General features: G+C 34.6%; 1 protein-coding gene across 3 annotated transcripts in view; it reads left to right on the forward strand.

Annotated features, from left to right (window-relative positions):
• The window catches only part of LOC141395016 (hexosaminidase D-like), a 362,818-nt gene that overhangs the window by 141,581 nt on the left and 196,414 nt on the right, over positions 1 to 24,823 (forward strand). Inside the window, exon 1 of one of the 3 annotated variants that reach the window (XM_073970354.1) lies at positions 15,037 to 15,169. The exons of the other annotated variants lie outside the window; for them this stretch is intronic. The gene's annotated coding sequence lies outside the window, so the exon portion shown is untranslated. Of the gene's footprint in view, positions 1 to 15,036; positions 15,170 to 24,823 lie in introns of those variants that run through there. 3 annotated transcript variants of the gene reach the window in all.

A 24,823-nucleotide genomic window follows, 5' to 3' on the forward strand; every position in this document is an offset into this window, starting at 1 on the left:
TCCAGCCAGCCAGACAGACAGACAGACGGACGGACGGACATTGCTCAATCGACTCCAAATTGTCTGAAACACATTTCGTCCAAACATACTTTGGGTCTAAAACCATTATTTCGATGAGGCACATTTTGCCCGTATGAAAGTGTATATTAGGGATATAACTTTTTGCACTTTTTTGCAAATATCAAAAATACCACCACATAGCCGTGTAGAGCATGAAAAACTATTATGAAATACGGTGTCAATTTTTCTCTACCGCGAAAAAAGTTTCCGCACCAAATGCATTGAAGTTCTGTAATGCATTTTTTAATTTTATCTGTCATAACAACATATTTGCTTTTCATTAAAATTTTTATTTTTTTGTAATCTAATTTAAAATCATTATCAAAGCGTTCTGCACCAATTTGTTCTAAAATCGCACCATTTCGCACCATATTAGGATTTTTTTACACTATTGCAATTTTTGGTTTTTCTTTATAAACTCGTGAATTTTATGTTTATATTTTTTTAACCTATGGGACAAGAGAATATGGAGTCATTTGCAACTAATTCGCGAAAGTTACATGCTGTTTTTGTTGACTTTGCCTGTGAGAATTGTATTTTTTTCTATAAATATTTATTCAAACAAAGCAAATTTAAAATTTTAAGTAGAAAAAATATCAAAAGGGTTTTAGTAATCACGGCCGATGCGGGAACTTTTTTCACAGAATCGGTCTTAGAAACGCGTTTTCATTATTAGGACAAAATTCCCCACATGGTAGTGGTGTTGTATTTTTGTAGAAAACAAATACGATTCTCACAGGCAAAGTCAACAAAAACAGCCTGTAACTTTCGCGAATTAGTTGCAAATGACTCCATATTCTCTTGTCCCATAGGTTAAAAAAATATAAACATAAAATTCACGAGTTTATAAAGAAAAACCAAAAATTGCAATAGTGTCAAAAAATCCTAATGTGGTCCGAAATGGCGCGATTTGAGAAGAAATTGGTCCAGAACGCTTTGATAATGATTTTAAATTAGATTACAAAAAAAAATAAAAATATTAATGAAAAGCAAATATGTTGTCATAACAGCTAAAATTAAAAAATGCATTGCAGAACTTCAATGCATTTGGTGCGGAAACTTTTTTCGCGGTAGGGGAAAATTGACACCGTATTTCATAATAGCTTTCCATGCTCTACACGGCTATGTGGTGGTATTTTTTGGTTATAGCCCTAGTGTATATACCCTTCATAGCCTAAAGGCTGAGGGTATAAAAAACATACAGCATATTGTTGTGTCATTACTCAGTCGGCCATTTATCAGAGGCTGACTGATGAAGAGGTAGGGATATTGAATTTTTAATGAGGATTTCGAAGGCATTAACAAAAATAAAGAATAATATGTTGTGAGCTTTTATTCGTATGGAAATTGATGACAGAGGGTCATCTGTGTGACGATGTCCGGAGATGTGGAAAAGGCTATAACACCGAAATTGAAAATTGAGATAAATCAAATTGACATTTAAAAGCTGTAGTAACAAAGGAATAACAAAAAAACAATGCCTGTAGGCCTATTCTGTAACTTTTAACAACTATCGATATTGTTTAAATTTCTTTTGTTTTTGTAACAACAATAAAACAAACAAATGAAATTGTTGTAAAATAAACAATGAGTAAAATTGTTAAAAAGTTACAGAATAGGCCCCCTGCCCCCCTATTCAGTAAATTTTTAACAACTTTACAACAATTTCATTTGTTTGTTTTGTAGTTGTTACAAAAACAAAAGAGATTTTAACAACTTTTCAATCGATAAAAGTTACAGAATATGCCTACTGGAAAGAAAAAACAAATAAATCACGGAATATCCTTTAATTGCTTAAGGGAAGGTGGCAATGTAAACACACAGAAGTTATCGCAAAGCTAAAATATTTTTGAAATTCCCTGAAAATAATAAATCTACAACATTGACTATAGGTTATGTATTTGGATTACAAATTGGGTAGTGATTCTTTGATTGCAAGGATTATAAAATGAAAGTACATTTCGGAGAAGCTTGGAAATAATATTACGAAATAAATATTTTTAAATGGTTTTAAGATTTTTTGCTTAAATACAGCCTATTAACACGTGGATTCTCTAAAGATTTTTGAGGCCAACATCGAGCCTCTCAAAACGTGAATTTTTTAAAGAATTTTTGAGGGCAATATTGAGCCACTCGAAACGTGGATTTTTTAAAGAATTTTTTATTGGTATTGATCCACTCCCCAGCAAAAAAAGTCCTCCCAATATCGTGGGTTTTGTATGGGATTTTTGGCAGCCGTAACTACTCACAAACCCCCTATTTTTACAAGGGCATGTCGCACTCAGTTTCTAGTTATTTTATGACCACTAGAATAACTAGTTATTCTGTGGCCACTAGAAATTGAATACTAAGATAAAAAAATTATATTTTTAGAGCAATCGATGTAGAGAATTTGTTTTTAATTTCATCACACTTCTTACTTTTATTTTACTTTATTTTATTTCGCTCTCTGTCCGAGTTGAACACACGAACCCTCTGAATTCTAGCCAAGAACTTAAGAACTTAAATGTGCAGTACACATGTGCACCACGAACTGTTATTTTTTAATTAACAAAAACTCGCGTGCTCTAGAATTTATAGTCGGACACACACACACTGTACCACCGTCTTCATTACTTAGTGAGGAGTAAATAAATATTGAGCCTTTGAAATAATTTCTGAGACCACTATTGGGCCACTCAAAACGTGGATTATTTAAAGAATTTTTGAGAACAATATTGAGCAACTCAAAACGTAGATTTTTGAAATAATTTTTGAGATCACTATTGAGCCACTCAAAACGTGGATTGTTTAAAGAATTTTTGAGGCCAATATTGAACATCTCAAAACGTGGGCAATTTTGGGCCTCTCAAAACGTGTATTTTTTAAAGAATTTAGAGCCTCTCAAAACGTGGATTCTTTAACAATTTTTGAGCCCAATATTGAGCCACTCTAAATGTGGATTATTTAAAGAATGTATGAAACCAATAATAGGCATCCCAAACTTGGATTTTTTAAAAATAATTTTACGACCAATATTAAGCCTATTGGTCCTCAAATATTTGTTCGCATATTGATATTTTTCGAGTATTTATACCCTCAGCCTTTAGGCTAAAGAGGGTATTTACACTTTTATACGACCAAAAATGTGCCTCATTGAAATAATGGTTTTAGACCCCAAGTATGTTTGTACGATACCCGTTTCAGACAATTTTGAGTCGATCTAGCAATGTCCGTCCGTCTGTATGTCTGCCTGTCTGGCTGGTGCGCACGATAACTCTCGAATGGATCAATCGATTCGGTTCAAATTTTGGGTATCGAAATATTTTATCTAGATTTGATTTAAGTTCGAAGATGGGCCATATCGGTCCACTCCTTCAGGTAGCTCCCCCACAAAAGTTCAAAAATGTTCGGAAAAATTGTCCGCTCGATAACTCTTGAAGAGAGTAACCGAATTACAATACTTTGCACATCGTGACATGTCTACCAGACATATATGAGGTTCCAATATGGACCCTATTGGTCCCCTCTATCGGGAACCTCCCACACAAAATTTTGCTTAAGTGCAGCTTAAGGCCTGCTCTCGAATCGCTTTGATTTTTGTTCCAGCCACTTGTATTCACCATGGTACGATGATATAATTTTTTTCTGGAGCAAGTCCATACTTCCTCAGAAATCAGCACGAAAACTGCAAACAACCCATATAATACCATGTGTCGTAGTTGGAGCGCACGATAACTTTCGAACGGATCAACATATTTTGTTCAAATTTTGGTTCTTTCAATATTTTGTCCAAACTTAGTTTAAGTTTGAAGATAGACCATATCGGTCCACTCCTTCCGGTACCTCCCCCACAAAGGTTCAAAATTTTTCGCCAAGATTGTGGGCATGATAACTCTAGGAGGGAGTAACCGAATTGAGTCAAACTTTGCTATTGGTAATAAAAGTATAGTTTAACAACTCTTCCCTGATCTTATTAATTTGTGATGTAGCAGGTTGCACTTGCGGCCCCAGTTACGACGTTGTAATTTTTTTCGTGGGCAAGTCCATACTTCCTGAGAAAATGACCCAAAAAGGTCCAGAAAATCCTACCGGCACCACCTAAACTGACTAATGTGTAAAATATTCCTTTAAGAGAGAAATCGATTGAGCTCAAAAATAAAGTACAAAATTTTTATTAATTATATAGTCTGTAAGGAAAATATCCATAGACTAATAAGGAAAAAAAAATATTTTCTAGAGATTTTTATTAGATCCGAATATGTACTACATCGGACACTCCTACGGCTACACCCTACCCAAAGTTTGGAAAAAATGCACTCGTTTTGGATCATTCTGATTTTTTTTTGCAGTTTTTTGTAGTTTTTGTAGTTTTTTGCTGCCCTTTCCATCCTGGAAAATTTTCCCAACAGCTAAAAAAACCTACTGAATACTTCTGTAGTGTAGTGTTAACTTTTTTCGGGTACGTGGCTGAGGGTATATCTCTGTCGGCTCAGCTGACTGATACTTTCTTACTTGTTTTGCCTTGAGCTTCTTCTCTTTATGTTTCTAATCATCTTCCCCTTTTGTTCCCTTTTCAGATGGACACAAATATCATTATATTAGTATGATGTCGTAAAATACCACTTTTGCTACTTTTATCCACATTTCTACTCTTTGGCCTGTGGACTTCGGCATATCTTGATACGAGCCCCGGCTATCAACAAGGCTATGGTGGTGTAAATGTAAGTACTCCAATAAGATTCATGAAACTTATCGCAATTTTACTCTATTTTCCCCCTATTTTTCTTCTCCCCAGAACGTACCCGACTCCGATGCGGATGGTATACCCAAAGACTCGTACAAACATATCTATGTCCTGCAAAAGCTCATTTCACAAGCAAATCGTGTGTTACGTTTCCAGCAGGAGTCGTCGAACAATAAAATAAACACAACATCGAAAAAAGATATACGCTCGCAGACGCATCCCAATAGTCTTGCTAATTCGGGATTGGGCCGCTTCTCAAAAAATCCAACATCCATAGTTATTGAATAAGCTTCGGCTCAAACATTGTCGTTGATGGCTCGTCGCAAAAAAGGTCCCATAGTTGGTGAAAGTTATCTCTTTGAGGAGGAACGCTTGAAGATACTAGAGAATCAGTAGAGGGTACGGAATTCTGCCATGGATGAAATAAAAAATCAAATGGAAAATCAGGCACAAATTTTATATCGGCCGAGCAGCAGATACAATATGAGCATGAGCTACGGCGTATGGGTATACCTATTTGGAGGGAGCACCACCAAAGGTAAAAAAAAGAAAGATAAGTTGGATTCTAGAGATAAAAGGGGTATCTAGGGACTTAATCTTAGAGCCAGGGATACCTAAAAGTAGACATTGACCGTCTCAAATCACTTATCTTAGTAAAAAATCGTTTCATTCTACTGTTATCATTACTATTGTCTGCTGTCAACATCGATGCTGCAGCTCGCTGACTTTCAACATACTAATAAGTATATTCGTGGTACTCTTCAGGCTGCATTTCATGAATGTCTTTAATCGCCCAATTGATGAGATCAAGAAATCTCTCTATTTCATCTTCAATTCTTGTTACAGTCTCATCCTGACGCAGCATGATTGACAGTGTCTTTCCTGAAGGACAATCTCTAGACTTGGGTGATAGCTTGAAGGACTCCACCACTGATTCTTATTGCTGAACGGATATCTTCCCTAAGGCAAATGTTCAGCTTTACCTGGTGAATAATACGAGTAGGGTCTTGTGCGGGTTCATTCCACAGTTCTCTGAACTCTTTCAATTGTGTTTAGGTCAATGTTTTCATACAGGTCCCCAATGCTATGAAATTCTACGAAGACTCTGTTGAATCCTAGTATAGAGATTTATAAAATCCACGTTAGTGAGGGTTTAGTGAATTACCTCCATCCTTACTCTATTCTAGAATGTTGTATATTACATACTCTTAAATTATACTTCAAGATTTAGTCCAATATGGATTCATGGTGACTAAGTACCTTCCTCTCTTCTTTTTCTCTATTTTCGTTCAGTACCCCATTGCCGAATATCCCACAATTAATTCTCTGCAACGTCATTTTGTCAATGCTCAATTATTGCTGCAGTCCAATCATTGGTCACAACGACCCCTACCGATTGCTCAAGCTCTGTATGAACATTTGATATCGGATGAACCACATCTAACTGCAGGACAGTCTCAACAACAACATCATCCCCACATGCTGCCAAATTAGAATGGGTCATCAAAGCACACACCTATCCTATCCTATGGACCAATTGTACACAGCCATCGCTGGTAAGTTGACATTATGTGTGTTCGTTTACTCAAAATTTGTACAAATTGTTACTGGATGTTGTTCGTTTACTCTACAGTACAATGCAAAAGACCTTAGTCGATTACAAGAAGTTACTGGACTTGTACAAATTGTTGAGTAAACGAACACACCTATTTTCTACGACTTACGCTTAGTCTATGGGGCAGCAGTTCTCTCGACGTAGTGGACGAATTGCCAGCTGTATGACAAAAAAAAAACAACCAATCCTATAGTTGGACGTTGATAGGTATATTTGGCACTGCGAACTTTGATCTATGGATTGAGCACAAATACGAGCTTCCTGGAAACTCTACCCAAAATAGGTATACGGTGAGTATACGCTAAGCTAATTTCCCACTTGTTTTCCCATTATTTACTAATATATTTTCTTCTTCTCTTATATTTTCATGCTTATATCTACAGTCTATTTATCCGAGTTTGGTGTATTTAAATGTCTGGGAAAGATTCCAGAAGATGCCGGTCTGGTAATGCCTCAACCTGCGGCATTAGTGTGGCTCACAGAATATCTTTCGTTGGTTTTAAGGGTTTATGGCCACTTATTGAGCACGAAAAAAATGAATTTTTCATGAATTTTTTACAAGAAATCTACCCACTTTTTTTAGATTTTGGTTTTTATCTGAAAGCTCACACATTGATACTTTAGCTTTTAGGAGAGAGCGAAAGTGAAGGAGCTCCCTTTCTGCCTTCTTACCCATAAGCTCAAAACATTTTCTTGAAATTTTTCATAGTATGGCACAAGACCACTTTCGAAATTTTTTGTTGAAAAATATTGCACAGTGTTCTGACAAATGGCCGCCTACGAAACATTGGTTTTACTGAAGCAGTTTGCGGTGCACACCATAGCTCGAAAATGAATAAACCGATCAGCATATGTTTTGTGGGATCATAAGAAGCTAATAATTTTGTTCTTAAGCATAACATATAAAGAAAAATGTCAAATCACAATGTTTTTTTTTCCTTATTAACGCTGATATCTCAACTAATTTTTGTCTGATTGACTCGAACTTGCAACATATTATTTTCTACCTGCTCTTTAAAATGAGCCAATAAAAATTTTTTGATTTTGTAAAATTTGAAAGTGGCCATAACCCCCTTAAAAAGTTTTTAGTTTACGTATTTCTGGTTTTTGTTTATGGCTGATGACTTTTATCTACATCATTTTCAAATGTACTTTGTTTGATCTTATGTAATTAGCAGCCGGTTTCACTATGTCGAACGAAAATGAAAACGAAAGAACAACAAATAAACTCGTGTATAATTTCTCAATATTGCCATGAACATCAATGTTTAGGTGTTTTCGCTCAAAATCAGGCCCTTATAATTTAGTTCATAAGATCTTAATATAAGTTATTTTAAGTTTTCGATTTGATGTATATTATTTAATATTCTGTATACATATGATATGATTTAATAAACCTTCTTGGTCAAATGTCAATTCCATTGCTTATACGTCATATAAATCCTCATAAATTATTGTAGCTTTTCGTTTTTTATATTTGCAATAAAATGCTAACTAAACTTTAAACATTGGCCTTTTTCTTTCATTTGGTAAGTAATTGGAGGCACATATTCAATCTTCTTCGTAGGTACCAAGACGAAATTAATAAGATGATCCAAAAGTCAAATTCGGGCGAATTCAGGCCGTAGTCTTCATTTGCTGTCAATTTTTTTGCGCGAAATAGCCCCAAAAGATAAAAAACACGGTAAAATATTCTTCGCAAAGCTTAAATAAAGATGTTGTACACGTACATTCTTTCTTCTTCTTTATTTGCCAATTCGGTTTTCGAATTATAGGCGACAAAAACAATATTACAAAAATTAATTATATGCTTAAGATATTATAATTTCATATGTTTTTCAGGATCTCTGCAAAGGCATCCCTGTCTTTAGCATCACTTAGAAGTCTTACAGAATCCCGAATTCCAGTCCATGCTTGGATATTGTCTAGCCATATAGTTTCTTTTCTTCCTCTTTCGGGTCTGCTAGCAATAGTTGTCCGTAGTATATTTTGTAGCAATTTGTATTTGGGGTTTCTCATAATATGTCCTAGGTATGCTGTCTTCCTTCTCTTTATCAAATCGATCAACTCCCTCTCGCAGTGCATTTTTCTCAGGATTTCGGCATTTGGTATGAAATCAGTCCATGATATTCTCAGTACACGCCTATATATCCAGATTTCGAATGCCTCCAATCTTTTTATGTCTGCTGATTTTAAAGTCCATGTCTCAACGGCATATAGCAGAACTGACCAAACAGATGTTTTTATAAATCGTCGCTTTGTTGTGAGATTAGTATCATGACTTGACAAAATTTTTTTGTATTTATAAAAAGCGTCTCTTGCCATTTCTATGCGACTTCTAATTTCTCCTGAGCAATCCCATTTCTCGTTGATATTAAATCCAAGATTTTTAAATATCATTGATATCATTGTAACTGTTGTTTTTGCTGATTATCATGTATTTAGTTTTTCGCATATTAATTTTTAGCCCGTAAGATTGGCTGTATGTGGATAGTTGATGCATTAGATATTTCAGTCCACGCATGCTATTAGACAGTATTGTTGTGTCATCCGCATATCTTATATTATTAAGGAACATTCCGTTTAAATATATACCTTTTTGAATGTTGCTAAAAGCCTCTTGAAATATTTTTTCAGAGTAGATGTTAAAGAGTAAAGAGGAAAGAATACATCCTTGCCTGACACCTTTAGATATAATGATGGTTTCCGTCAGTTCTCCGCTTATTTCTATTTGTGCTGATTGGTGCCAGTACAAGCTCTTTATACATTGGATCTCTTTTGGTCTATATCAATGGATGCAAGAATTTCCATCAGTTTATCAGGCTGCACTGTATCAAAAGCTTTCTCGTAATCAACAAAGCATAAGAAAACATCATTTTTTGCGTTTCGGCATTTTTGAACCAGTGTCTGTACAGAGAAAAGTGCTTCCCGTGTTCCCATGCATTGTTTGAAGCCAAATTGCGTTGTGCTAATGACGCTTTCACATTTCTTATAAATTCGTGAGTGAATTATTCTGAAGAATATTTTTAACGTGTGACTCATTAGACTTATTAGTCTGTAATCACTGCAATATTTTGGATGACTTTTCTTGGGGATAGTTATGAATGTTGATTTTAGCCAGTCTCGAGGATATTGGCCCGTATCGTAAATTCGGTTGAACAGTACTGTTAGAATGTCCATGTTGTCGTCTATCAACTTCAGAAGTTCCGAAGGAATTTCGTCTGGAACGCAAGCTTTTCTGTCTTTTAAGGACGTTATTGCAGACTCCACTTCTTGCTTTGTAATTGAGGTTCCTGTGAGTGTTGTCGTCTGTGAATAGCTGTTTTATATATTCAATCCATATTAGCTTCTTCTCTTCAGTGCTAAACACAACTTCATTATTGCTGTTATATAAGATTTTTGAATTTGTTTTCCGGTAAACTCCCGATGCTTCTTTTAATTTTTTATGGAGATTGAAGTCGTCCTTGCATTGGTTTATAAGATGGTTGTTTTTTGCAGCGCGTACTGATATTCGTATTTCTTTGTTTAATTCCCAGTACCTTTCATAATTTATGTTTTTTTATTTACGACGTTCATTTATTAGTTGCAGTATTTCGTCTGACATCCATTATTTCTATTTTTGTAGTCGATTGCAGCATCCTAGACCATTGTCTGCTATAGATATTAAAGTTACCTTAATGGACTTCCACATATTTTCAACATCCTCTGTGTTGATCTTACTTAGCTCCGAATTGACGCGCTCTTTTATATTTGTCTTAATATTTTCATCTTTCAGTTTTTCAATATTTAATTTCTTTCGTTGTGTTCTTTTCTTTGCTGTTTTAATTTTGGTACATAGGCTCGTCATTAGGAGGTTGTGGTCTAATGGTACATCTGCCCCTGGATAGGTTGACGTTTTTGTAATGGCTGTGCCGTACCTCTTGTTTATAAGAATATAATCTATTTGATCTCTGACTATATTTCCCTCTCAGTCCTGGGGGGATTTCCAGGTATAAAGCCTTCTTTTAGGTAGGCAAAACATTGTGTTTGTTATCAGCATGTTATATTCTTGGCAGAAATTAATTAGCCGGTCACCTCTATCGTTCCTTTCACCCAGTCCATATTGTCCAGTAACACCACATACTAAATCATTACCCACTTTGGCATTGAAATCGCCCTGCATTAACGTAAGTTCATGGTGTTTTGTCATTTTCATTAAGTCCTCAATTTCTGTATAGAAGGCTTCGATATCTTCATTACTTTTATCTGCTGTGGGTGCATATACTTGAATGATATTGATGTTTATTGGCTTGGCTTTTATTTTTAATAGCATTGTTCTGTCAGATTTCGGGACAAAACTACTTATAAACTTCGTTATGCTATTTTTTACTACTACGCCTACTCCATTTCTATGATTCTTGTTGTTATTTCCGGAGTAAAATATTTTTGTGTTTTGGGAGCAGAATTCACCATTATCTGGCCACCAGGTTTCACTAATCCCAAGAATGTCAATATTTAGTCTGTTCATTTCCGAGATTGCATTGACTAGTTTTCCTGATTCATATAGGCTGCGGACATTCCATGTTCCTACGTTGAGTTTTTGTTTTCATTTACCTCCGGGGATTCTTAGCACCCTCTTATTAACGGAGATCCAGGGCCATGTTTCGTTCAGTGGTTTCCCGTTGCCTTCTGAAGGGTTTAAGTTTTCCGTCTATATATTCAGCCGCTCCAATGGAGTACAGACGCTGTTTGCTGTCGCCAATTGTTGGTCAGACGCTGCCTTTTTTCTTTTTTTGGTTCGCCCCGCATATTTTATTTTTGCGGTACCCGCCATATCTGATGGCCCTTCCCCTATCCACCACCTGGGGAGGCGCCCGATGGGAGAAAGAAATATAAGGGAAAAAAGTCCGCACGGGTGTATATTAGGGTTATGACTTTTTGAAATTTTTCCTCAAAAATGATTTCCTGTAGCAAGGATGAATGAACTTTTGCCTATTAATAACTATGCTATCGTTTATTCCATTGAAATATAAAAAAAGTTCACGCACAAATCGATTTTAAAAAAATAATTTTTTGAAAAAATATATGAAACGAAAAAAAATTTTTTTTCAAAAAATTATTTTTTGTTGCACGAATGAATAAATATAAGCCTACTAATAACTATAATAACGTTTATTTCATTCAAATATTAAAAAAGTCGCGAAAAAAGTCACTTTGAAAAAAAAATTTTAAATTATTTGTTTTTTTGTAAAAAAATTATATTTTTGAATAAAAGCGTTTACGACATTTTTACGATTCTCAGAATTGAAGAAAAATAGTGAGAAATAAATTTTATGTCATTTTAATTATCTCATGTGGCTCTAAAGTTTATTTTCAATTATATATCCGTTTCCAGTGACTTCAAAAAATTTTCCATAATTTTGATAAATTCAAATTTTAAAATCATTTTGTGCGTGAGGTTTTTTCACCGAATCACCTTATAAATAAGATTTTATGTAATCTTATGGCAAAACTCATCACGCTATGATACAGGGATATGAGGTTGTAAAAAAGTCATAACCCTAGTGTATATTCTTTACAGAATCAAAATATACATATGGGGGTTTCTGAGTGAAATCGGACACTTTTTGAAGATGAGGTTTTTGATTTCCGTTATTTTTTGCTGTGGTGATGCTGCTCATTAGCAAAACATTTTAGTATATTTTCAGATTTTTTTTGACTAACGGTTCCAGAGATATCGCGCCTTGAAAAAGTCAAATTCTGTAAAAACTACCTGCAAAGAAATACTCATAACTTCTTTAATATTGGTCCAATTTAAAAAAATATTTTTTTTGTATGTTTTGTTGTTTTACCAGCTATTTAATAAAAGACAGCAAAAAATTTTGCACAGTGGGCTTGGATGGGCTTAAAATCGCAAAATGAAGAAGTTTTTAAGATGTTTAAGATAAATTCCTAAATTAAACAACAAAACCAATGTAAAAAAAATATAATTTTGTATTGTTTTGGTAAAATAACAAATGTTTCACATGTTATAAAGGAAAAAATGTATTGAAAAATTAAAGAAAAATCAGAAAAAATAGTATTCGTCCGAATCCCATTACCACATAGGACTTAAAATTTTTGCAATTGAACGTAGTTTAATACAAAAATAATTAAAGAAAATCGAAGGGGTCGAACATCTCTAAAAATTGATTCTAAATATTAAATCGCGAAATTAGCATCCAAGCCCACTGTGCAAAAATTTTTGCTGTCTTTTATTAAATAGCTGATAAAACAACAAAACGTACAAAAAAGATTTTTTCAAATTGGACCAATATTAAAGAAGTTATGAGTATTTCTTTGCAGGTAGTTTTTACAGAATTTCAAGGCGCGATATCTCTGAAACCGTTGGTCAAAAAAAAATCTGAAAATATACTAAAATGTTTTGCTAATGAGCAGCATCACCACAGCAAAAAATAACGGAAATCAAAAACCTCATCTTGAAAAAGTGTCCGATTTCACTCAGAAACCCCCATATATATTTTAATTTTTTTTTTAATTTTTCCTGTTAGGGCGAAGTTCGTTTTTAATGATTTTTATTAACTTGCTCGTTTATAGTTAAGCTTGATGATCGAAACTTTTTTGCAAGTGAAGGAAAGCTGTTTGAGTTCGAGTCCTTCGCTTTCCTCTTTCACTTTCAAAAAAATTTCGATCATCAAGCTTAACTCTAAACGAGAAAATTAATAAAAATCATTAAAAATGAAAAAAAAGCGTTTTATGTATATAACGAAAAGCTTCAACCTTATGATTTATTGGAATGTAAGTGCATATTTTTTATCGTCTGAAAGTCATTTAGGACTCGGTGACCAATATCAAGAAAATTTAAGGCCTCGCCTGGTTGCCTTGCTTTCCTGCTTCATTTCTGGCATAACAAAAATGAAAGGATAAAGAAAAGGACAACCTAGTTCAAATTTGGCTGGGCCTTATTTGTTCTTTTATTTTAGGTTATGTCAGAAATGAAACAAAAAAGCAAGGCAAACAAGCAAGGCAGCTTATGTACCCAGGCCTTAAGGGCGGTTCAGCAATAATTTTTCAAGAGATTCCTCTACTTTCCCTCCCAGTCCTTGGCTTTGGCTGGTTTATGTGTTTCAAGAAATCTATTATTTCTATATTTTCGTGTCTTTTGCCCATAATTTTAACTATATTCGACAAAATATTCAAAAATAAGAACAATTTCCTTTTATTTCTGCCATTTTCATAATGAAATATAACCAGTTTTCTCTTTTCTAGGATAGCGTTTTTCCTTAGCGCTAAATTTTAATAATTTGCTATAAAATATAATATTTTTACACACAGGAAGAAAGATTCAATTATTAAAATGTTTATTTATATTGCAGAAACAGTTCGAAAATGACTATTAATGTTTAATGGCTTTACCTGATTAATTGCGTATTGCGTGGCCGTTCAAAAAAAAAAAAAAAAAACAAAAACAAAATACCTGTATTTGTTTTTGTTGTCAATTTGAAATACATGTATTTTATTTTTGTTTTTCGAACGGCCACGCAATTAATTAGGTAAAGCCTTAACAAAATAATATTTTTGACACATAGAAAACAGGGTTAACAAACTTTTCTTTGTTATTCTCGCTTATAGGGTTGCCATGGATCCATGTTATATACATTTTTATACTGAGGTGTTATTTATTATTGGTGCCCGGACATAACTCCCACGGACATAACTCCCAAAATGATTTTGGGCGTTATGTCCGCTGCGCTTTGCGGACATAACTCCCAAAATTTGTTGGGAGTTATGTCCGTGAAGCAAAGCGGACATAAAACATGCATGAAAAGCGATTTAAAACAGGCACTGAAAAACGTATTATAGTGCATTTACATCACTTCAGCTTTAGCACAACTCATGGCAGAACTACCAGGTAGTGGTATCATACCAGCTGAACGAATATGAAAAGTCAAATCCCTTTATAAAAAATAATTTTTGTTGTAATTTCCCCAACAACATAAAGAATGTTTTGACATAACATATTCAAAATTTTACGATGCCACTACCTGGGTAATTGTGCCATGGCACAACTGTAGTGTGATTCTCTAATGCCATGTTTACATTTGCGAAATCCACTCGATTTCAACTGTCAATTCCATTGCTCAAACGTCAAATGAAATCGAATCGATTTCAGATGTAGTTTTATTTGACGTACACACAAAGGAATTGACAGATGAAATCGAGTGGATTTCGTAAATGTAAACATGGTATAACTCTTTTTTAAGTTAATTACGAACGAAATTTTCAAATAAAAGTTGACAGCACTCTTGCTATCGGTAGAACTTTAAGGCAAAACCTAAATTTGTGCGAGTTGGGTGTGCTACACTCAAAACAAAAAAATTCATGTTTTCAAATTTGAATATGAATATGAATGAATACATGTATTTTGTTGTTGTTTCGAAGAACGCACAATAATTTAGGTTTTGCCTTTACTACTACTTTTGTTTTTGTCGGTAACTCAAAAAATGGATTTGAGAATCGCACTACAGTTGTGCTAAAACTTTGTGATGTAAATGCGCTATAACACATTTTTCACCCTTTCGACTTCAATTTTCTCTATAACCGAAAGTCGACTTCGATTTGTAAACTTTTCAAATTAAAGAAGTCGAAAATTAAAAGTCGACTTATGTATCCCTAGTACAATTTCTCGCATATCTATCTTTGGATGTTGTGGTTGTGCTTCGGTTAGTGAAAAACAAAGAGATGAATTAATTTACAATAAAAAACAATAAACTGTTATTAAAAGACTGGTAAGTAAAATTAATATTTATTGTTCTTTTATTGTTATGGTGTTTATTTGTAATGACACACTGATGTGTATCTCCCTTTGCAAATATTTGTTTTGATAAATTTTGTTGAGGGAGGTTACTAGAGTTGCCAACTTTTATAAAAGATTTGTTTATTTTTTGTGTTGTACCGGCATGTGTTGCCATACTTCACATGAGATTGATTTTACCGTTACCGTTAATAAACGGCGTTGAAAGTTTAAAGAATTAAAATAGCATGTTATATAAAATGAATATAAATTTTGGTTTTTGCTTAAAATTTCAAAATCATCGTGGAAATTAAACTTTTATATAGTGGCCTATTAATTATTTACTTGATTGGTCTCTAAATAAGTAAATAATTTTTGGAAAAGGAAAATATGTAAACGACATGCGAACAATAGATAAGTTTGTGTTGCCCAAAATGCGTTGAAAACAAAACAAAGTAAATAAACACGCTGGAGCTAAGAATTCTACGCTCACAACTCACTCATTTTTTGAGACGCGAATGAAAAGTTAAAATAAAAGTTGACAGCAATACTGCTATAGGTAGAACCACAGTTTATACAGTTGGACACTTAGCCCACCTGATTGTTATGTTTGTTGTCAAAAACATTATTGTGATTTAAAATACAAAGAAACTCAAATCACAATAATTTAAAATCTATTATGTTTGTTGTCAAAAGTTGTTAACCGACCTTCTGTAGGCCTTGGGTAGAACTTTACGACTACTTTATTTTGGTCGAAATATATCATTAATTAGTAAAATTATAAGCATTTTAATTTTACCGATTTTTGTCGGTAACTCAAAAAATTAGTTAGAGAATCGCACTACAGTTGCGGGCGTAGAACTTGTAGCTCCAGCGTGTTTTTTACTTCGTTTTGCAGTAATGTTTATCTCCTTGTCAACCTTGATAAAATAGATTCCTTTAATCATCTATGAACATGTCTGATTGTGTGAGTAAAGTGATATTAGCTAGAACAGTTCGGAGAAAACTTGGATATAACAAATTAACAGGACGAATAAGCAGAAAAGTTCCACTGTTTACGAGGTTATCCTTCGCATTTGGGTGTCCTCGGACTCGTACAAGAAAAAATGGGGAAATATTCCTGTAGAGTGCTTCAAGGGAATGGCAATTTATGCACGGTCAAAAAACAGTTATGAACGAAGGTGGCAACTTAATGATATGGGGCAGTTTTTCTTGGCATATTGCGGGTCCGATATATAGTATTATTGACACTCGGTTCCTATTCGAATATAATTAATTTTTGGGAAATGTAATATTACCATTTGCCTAATAAAATATTCATCCTCAAGCGGTATGTCAAAGATTCGTTCCAAGACAAAGTCCACTGTTCACTTCTTTGGGTACCTCCCACCCAAAATTTCAAAAATGTTCGCAAAGTGCGTTTTCGAAAAATTTTCCGGCAGATGTGCTTCTGGCCCTATTTCGACTGCACAATATTTTCGAGGGCAAATCCTTCCTGAGATAATGGCTCCAAAACACCAACATACGCTTCCGGGAGCAACCAAAATTGCTCATGATCACGATAACTTCATAACACTGTACAGATTATGAAAGAGGACCGAAAAAAAGAAGACACGTGTATCGGCGTTTTGAAAGTTTACGTCGGGAAGTAACCTAAATAGGCGTGGCAAGTTCCACCCATTTCTACAGGTTTTGAAATATTCGACATCAGATTCCTTGGAATCCTTGCATTTTAGGTATAAAGTGTCTTTGGCAATTTTACTAACAACAATGCGGGGTATCTTTTTATGAAAAAAATTAACCCTCATGCGAGTCACTGAAGGGGTCTTTTTGGTCCCTTTTTTCAAAAACGTTTAAAAACTTCTTTAAAATGTGATCGTATCAGATCAAAATATTCTGCAAAATTATTTGTCATAAAATTTTATTATAGGTCCCCGAATACACGAAAACTCTAAATAGTAGCTAGACGCCAGGAATCCGCCAAAAGTAAAGTCACGTTTTAGGATTAATGTTGTACTTTATCTAAGTTTATTAAGTTTTGTCCCACAGAACTTCATTCTATATAGAAGATGTCAAAGACAAAAATAATCTCCATCAAATTTCAATATAAGTCGCCGAATTTTGATGACCTCAAGCCGAACAAAAATATTAAGAAGAGTAAGTCCAAAGGTCAACTATAATACAAAAAAAAAAAAAAAAAAAAAATGTATTTGCAATATATATCAAGAAAATATATACATCAAATTTCCCAAAACACCCAAATATTTATACCCTACACCACTATGTGGAAAGGGTATTATAAGTTTGTTTTGGGAAAAATTCATGTAACACCGCGAAATATTCGTCGGAGACCCCCAATGTGGTATACCAATCTTCATATCTCGGCGAGATAAACCGATTTTGAGATGTGTGTCCGTCCGTCCGTCTGTCCATTATAAATTGTAATCAAACTCCAGGCCGCAATTATGGACCGATCGTCACGAAATTTGGTATGGAGGTCGGTTTTCACATCAGAATAGATCGCTATTTTGATTGGTGATGATCGTGAAGTATTTAGGCGTGTGAAATGGACCAAAACATAATTTTTATCAGATTTGTAGCTGCTCTGTAGGTCGCAATAATAGTCCGATCGCCTCGAAAATTTAAATAAGGTAAGAGTATATGACAAAGAAGAAGCTTGCAATTTGAGATAGCGATCATATAATATTTAGAGGGTTAAATGGACCACAACTTTTGTGTGAAAATTGTGAAAATTTTAATAACAGCTTATATCTTTGTTCCTGATAGACGCATTCCCCACTCGTTAGTTATATATGGAAACGATCTCTTGACCTTTCAATTGATGTCAATTATGTTGATGTACGTGATCAGATAACAGAGTTACAGCCTAATATATCCAGTTGTTTGTTTGTAGTGTAATCATAAAGCCGCTAGTGGTCGCAATTATAGCTCAATAGTCACGAAATTTTGCGCGAGGTAAGGGTGTAGGTTGAAGAAAATGACTATAATTTTACATGATTATCTGATATTATTTAGCGGTTGACATAGACCATTACTTTTGTATGAAAATATACAAATTTTATATTTGGTCCATATTTTCATTCCTGGAGGGCATATACCGGCAAAGTAGCCTACATATGGAAAAATAACTACTGATCTTCCCCTGATACAAATTGCAATAATGTGTCTGCTAGATAACGCACCTACTGCCTGATATATAATGTGTTTTGCGTAGAGAATCACAATTTCCTCCCATGCTACAAATTGTCTCTATCATGACAGAGAAATTTTCAGTTCAGTTGTCAAATTGGATTTTTATACAAATATTGCAACATGGGGTCGCCTCGCCACCTATTTTATACCTCAGGGTTTCGGGTAAAGGGGATACAAACAAAATACGGGCAAAATGTGTCTCATCGAAATATTGGTTTTAGACCTCAAGTATATTTGGACGAAATTCGTTTCAGACAATTTGGAGTTTATTTTGCGCTGTCCGTTCATCTGTCTCTTTTAATGCCTAGATGGCTGGTGCGCACGATAACTCTCGAACGGATCACCGATTAGAATCAAATTTTATACAACGGTATATTTTGCCCAAACTTTGTTTAAGTTCGAATGTAGGCTATGTTGGTCCACACCTCCTCCAAAAATGTTCAAAATTGTTTTCGAAAAATTGTGTGAACGATAACTGGCGAAGCAATCGATTTCCTCCAAACTTTCCGTATATTATTATTCCTTCCAGATATAGATCGGATAAGACTATATCGGTCTTAAGGGTACCTCCCACACAAAATTTGGAAAAGGGAAATTTAAGAGTCCTCTCGAAACGTTTTGAATTTTTTCGGCAGATTGTACTTGCGTCGCAAATCCGCAAGTTAACTCTCAAGTGGATTTTCTGATTGGTCGAAACTTTACACATTGTGGTATTTCATCCAGTCATGTGCCAGGTCGGAATATGGACTACATAGGTCCGTTCTTCGAGTACCTCCCACACAAAATTTGGGAAAAGTGCAGTTTGAGAACCCGTATCGGATCTATTTGGTTATTATTAATATTTTTTGAAGAAGGTTCTTTTTACGGTCCGTATCCTGGTCCCTTTCCCGGGGTAAGTCATACTTCCTGAGATAATTGTCCAAAAGTTCAAAAAACCCTTGCCAGCTTCAACTAAAATTACAAATCTAAAAAAATAATTCTCAAATATTTCCAAAACTTAGAATTTAGCTTACTAAAATTGATAAAATTGATATTACGATACCTACAGATTCCACGTATTTTGAAGCAAGCTCGTGTTACAAAACAAATATATTTTTAGAGGCTTAAGGTATATCACCGTTAGCGCAGCTGACTTATACTATCTTCTTTGCTTGAGTATGAACAATAATTTGTTTGCATGCATAAATTTTAAATTTCTATTCATTGTTAGTTATTTCTACCGGTATAAAATATATTTTAGATGTCACAATATATGCCCACTACGAACTATTTTCGAAGCAAATGTGAGGTACAAGTGCACAATTTTGGACGATAGATCTTCAATAAACTCCCAATTTTAAAATATACCAAATTGCGTGGTATATACAGTTTGACAAGTAATTGTTTTCAAACTGAGAAAACAAACACTTTTCATGCATTTATTACTAAAAAATGACAAATAGTTGTGATAAAAATGTCGGGTTTTTTGCAAAAATTAGTTCGTCGACTTATTTAAGACCAAAATGAATGGATAAATAAAAAATTAATCCGCTTAGTTCAACAATAATAACCAAAAGAATAATAAACATGTAATGCAAGGTGCCAAGAAAATGTTTTCAAAATGTAATTGAGGTTCCAAAATACCCCATTTTTTCGGTAAATACTTAAAAATCATGACATTTTATGCATTTTATTCTTAACAAGGATTAGTTGCTAACAGGTATCAACAATATCAGGCATGGAATATCCCCACTAAGAGGGTTACCATATGGACCAAGGGGGTACCACATCGTATTACATGTAAACGATGTCGTATATGTCTCAAACCGGGAATATCTCTATCTTCCATCAATTACAATAAATATTGCCTACAGAATAGCTCGATCCGGAGGGTTGCCAGATCGACTAAAATAGTACCAGGTCTTATTAACAGTAAAAGGGACCAATTAGGCCCACAACCACAGCCTACAAGTGGTTCATTCAACTCAAAATTTATTAAGAGATAAGAATATTTCATGAAATAGTCGAAAATAGCACATTTGGAGACTAATATTCCTTAGAAATTTGTGGGGTACAGATTTCTACAATTTTCGCAAATGCTTAGTATGACCTACTGGAGACATTTTGTGTACTGTGAAGTAATACTGTGACAAAAATTTCTAAGTGACGGGGAAATAATGCTACAGTGTTACCATGGTATACCATCAAAGCCAAAAAAATTTACGGGAATTCCGCAATCTGGCTGTTAATAGATAAAATTGGATGTCAATAGCAAGCTCAGTATAATTTAGCAATATCTTCCATATGCATTTCTAACCGATTTTTGTACTTCTTGGTTATATTTTGGTTTGTTTGTGAATATCCTTATCCCTAAATTAAATTTCAGTTAAATAAACCACTTTTAAGATCTAATTGTGGGCCTAGGAGGTCCAGTTTACTGTTATTAAGACCTGGTACATTTTTAGTCGATCTGGCAACTCTCCTGATCGAGTTCTGTGGTGGGTAATATTCATTGTAATTGATGTCATACCATCTTGGTAAACCGAAATACTCATAAAACTTCTTAGTTTTTAGATATTCCCGGCTTGAGACACATAGGACATTGTTTACATTCAATATGATCTGATACCCCCTTGGTCCATATGGTAACCCTCTTAGGGGGATATCCCATGCCTAATATTGCTGATACTTGTTAGCAACTAATCCTTGTTAAGAATGAAATTCATAAAATGTCATGATTTTTAAGCATTTACCGAAAACATGGGATATTATGGAACCTGAATTACATTTTGAAAACATTTTATTGGCAACTTGCATTACATGTTAATTATTCTTTTGGTTATTATTGTTGAACTATGCGGGTTAATTTTTTATTTATCCATTCATTTTGGTCTTAAATAAGTCGACCAACTAATTTTTGCAAAAAACCCGACATTTTTATCACAACTATTTGTCATTTTTTAGTAATTAATGTATGAAAAGTGTTTGTTTTCTCAGTTTGAAAACAATTACTTGTCAAACTGTATGTACTTATTTTAGGTGTATTACAAAGAGGAACCTGATATCATATAATCAATGTGAATTTTCCAACTTTCTAATATTATTTAGAAATGTATAATTTATATATTTTTTCCACAAACATCCCAGTAGAGACAAGGGAGGTTTCTCTTATATCAATGGATTCATATTAAGTTATTGATATGTGAGCTAGTTTTTATCGCCGAGTCCGAACGGCGTGTCCTAAGTTGCCACTTGTAGAGACGTTTTTCATGGCTGAAATACTCAGGAAATATAGCCAACATTACGAAGGGGTATTTTGTCACCATTGACAATTTGATGGGAATCGAACCCGGACATTCAGCGTGCAAGGCGGTTGCACATAGCTAATTCCTACAGGTTGTGGTGTAGGGTGTCACATTGTCGGCCCCGTCCGACTATAGCCTTTGCTTACTTGTTTTTGAATAAATTAGTTTTGTTCTTTTTTCGGGTTGATGCATGAAAGTAACATGAAATTTAGTTTTAGATGAAAGTTTTTGAAAGAAGAAATATTCTACGCAAAATTTCACTATAAGTCCCAGAACAGACTATATATCTCAGTAAAACACTTTGTTAAGAAAATGACGTTACAAAATTAGATATTATAGGTAGAAATTATTTGTTAAACTTTTAGACTCTTAATTACAATTTATTCCATACTGAGTCAAAATCTTCTAAAATACCTCACTTTTTGGGGGTTATGTCAAAAGAAGAAATGTTCCAAATCAAATTTCATTATGGGTCTCTGAACAAAAGAAATTTGTAGCTATAATATTTAACATCTCCAGAAGCTTTCGCTTTTTATATATGATTTAGGACCATATTCTAACGTTTTATTCACATTTTCGTTATCTGCGGTCACAAAATATACTTCATTGAAATTTTTTGATAATAAATTCTTTCAGAAGATTATGTGTGCTCGATCCAAACTGTTTTTGAAATATCTATGGTGAATATATATAGGGAAAAAATTGATAACCCAGATCGGACTTTTAAAAATTACGTGTTTTAGTACTATAAACTAAAATAACGTCATCAGGATATTATATGTGAAAATGCGGGGATAGTCTACGGCTATTGTCCAGTGTCTTCTTTTTTTCGGTCCTTTTTCATAATCTGTGCGGGGTTTCTTGTAATTTTAAAAAAAGTTCGATTTTGTTTACAGTGCAATTGGATATCCAATTTGACCGTAATATTTTCTAGTCATATTCACAGAAGAAGAAAAAGAAGAAGAAGCGACATTCTACAACTACAATAGGATAAGGATTCGAAGATTTCATAGGCAACTGAGGTAAGGATTGGACGAATACATCCTTCCTCTTGATATAAATTCTAGTATAGCTGAGGTAGACGCAAGTGTGGATGGACTCAGCTCTGTCAATTCTTGAGAGTATTCCGAGGCAAACAGTAAGGCGAAGTTTCAAAGCAGATATCAGGAACCTAAGCATAATCATCAAGGATCTGGTTACAATCCACGAGAAGGATAGCTTTAAGTCATACCTACGAAGCATCTAAAATAATCCCAAAGCTTATGGAAAAAGTGAAAAGGGCTGCTGGTTTCTCATTTAAGCAGCCTATTGGTGGATCGGGAAATCGATCACCAACAAAAAGGTAAAAAAAAACAGAAATCCTGGCAGACCACATTCAGGATATTCAACAAACGGATAAAGCATTGGACAATACATTTCGTAACCTCGTCGGGGCGAAAGTATGGAGAACAAGTAAGAACGGCGTTAAGTTCGGTCGGGCCGAAATTGTTCTACCCTCCACCACAAGTTGTATTGAAGTAAAATGGAATAATTAGTTTCCTTTCGTGTATAAAGAAGACTTAATACTAAATTTCAGCAATTTCGGTAAAACAATGCGAGGCACCGTTCTATGGGGTCTATTTCAAAACGTCGATCTATACCGACAAATTTCTGACGGAAAGTTTTTAGACTCAAAGAAGACTGAATACCAAATTTCCTATATTTCCGCAAGAGAATGTGGCTAAAACTTAAAAAATACCGAAAATTAAGAAGTACGCTTCTATGGGGATATAGGAAGACGTGGACCTATACTGATAATACTCTTCTGGAATATTTTATAACTCTTGGAAGACTAGATAACGAATTTCAGCCATTTCGGTGGGATATTAACGTACAATCTTCAGTATTACGAAAATCGTGAGGTACCGTTCTAAGGGGGCTATATCGAAACGTGGACCTATACCGACGAATTTTAGTCGGAAATAGGGCAATATGAAAGCGTGGACATGTACAGACATTGAAGACTAAATGCCAAATTTCAGCCATTTGGCTGAACGGGAGGTACCGTTCTATGGGGGCTATATGAAGGTGTGAACCGATACCGACAAAATTCTGGGGGAAAGTTTTATACCCCTAAAGAAGACTACGTACCAAATTTCAGCCATTTTGGTAGGATAATGAAGCTAAAACCTTAAAAATACCGAAAATCGGGAGGTACCGTTCTATGGGGGCTATATCAAAACGTGGACCGATATATCCCATTTTCAATACCAACCATCCTGCAAGTAATAAAAACTTCTGTACCAATTTTTGACTCTCTATCTTTAACATTGCGAGCTGTATCTTGATTTCAACAGACAGACGGATGGACGGACAGACCGACATGGTCAAATCGACATAGAATTTTATGCTGATCAATAATATATATACTTTATAGGGTCTCCGATGAATATTTCGATGTGTTACAAACGGAATGACAAATTTAATTATACCCTCCATATGATACTCCCTTGGTAGATTTCAGCATTAAAATGAACGCCGATGCAAATGATTGGAGATTCGTTGATCCTGACATGGTCGGATCAGCAAAGAGAACGTCAAAGAAACCTTGTGGAATTGACAAGATCCCGGACATTGTGTTGAAGAAAGCAGGATAAGTCGTAATACTTTTTCTGACCATCGGCTACTTTCCCTCGGCCTGGAAGAACTTGTAGTTCCGATTCCAAATCCTGGATCTAACACTTTCTTATGTGGAATCTGTAAGCCAATTTTACCCTTTAGGAAACGGTTAAAACACTTTTAAATCGAGGAGGAATGCTGAGGAACTGTTAGTTCGGATTCAGAGCAGGTCATTTCACCACTCACGCATTGGCAGCCATCTCTACATACGTGACAGATAGTTTCAAGAACAAAATAGAAACGATTGCTGTTGGCTTCCACTTTGCCAAAGCATTTGACATTCTGTGGCAACATGGTATCCAATAAAAGATGCATTCATTCGAATTCGACCAACAGACTTGCCGCATGGTGGGCTGTTTCCTTAAAAACGGGAACTTTCGTGAACGAATTGGAGTTGCATTGTTGGAACAACGACCTCTGAAAACAGGGATGCCACAAGGATCACTCCTCGGACAAGTGCCATATAATCTGTTCATCAGCGATATACCGGGGCC

The sequence above is a fragment of the Musca autumnalis genome, unplaced genomic scaffold, assembly GCF_047663935.1.
Source record: "Musca autumnalis isolate F117 unplaced genomic scaffold, ASM4766393v1 scaffold_1, whole genome shotgun sequence".
Taxonomy (NCBI): Eukaryota; Metazoa; Arthropoda; class Insecta; order Diptera; family Muscidae; genus Musca; species Musca autumnalis.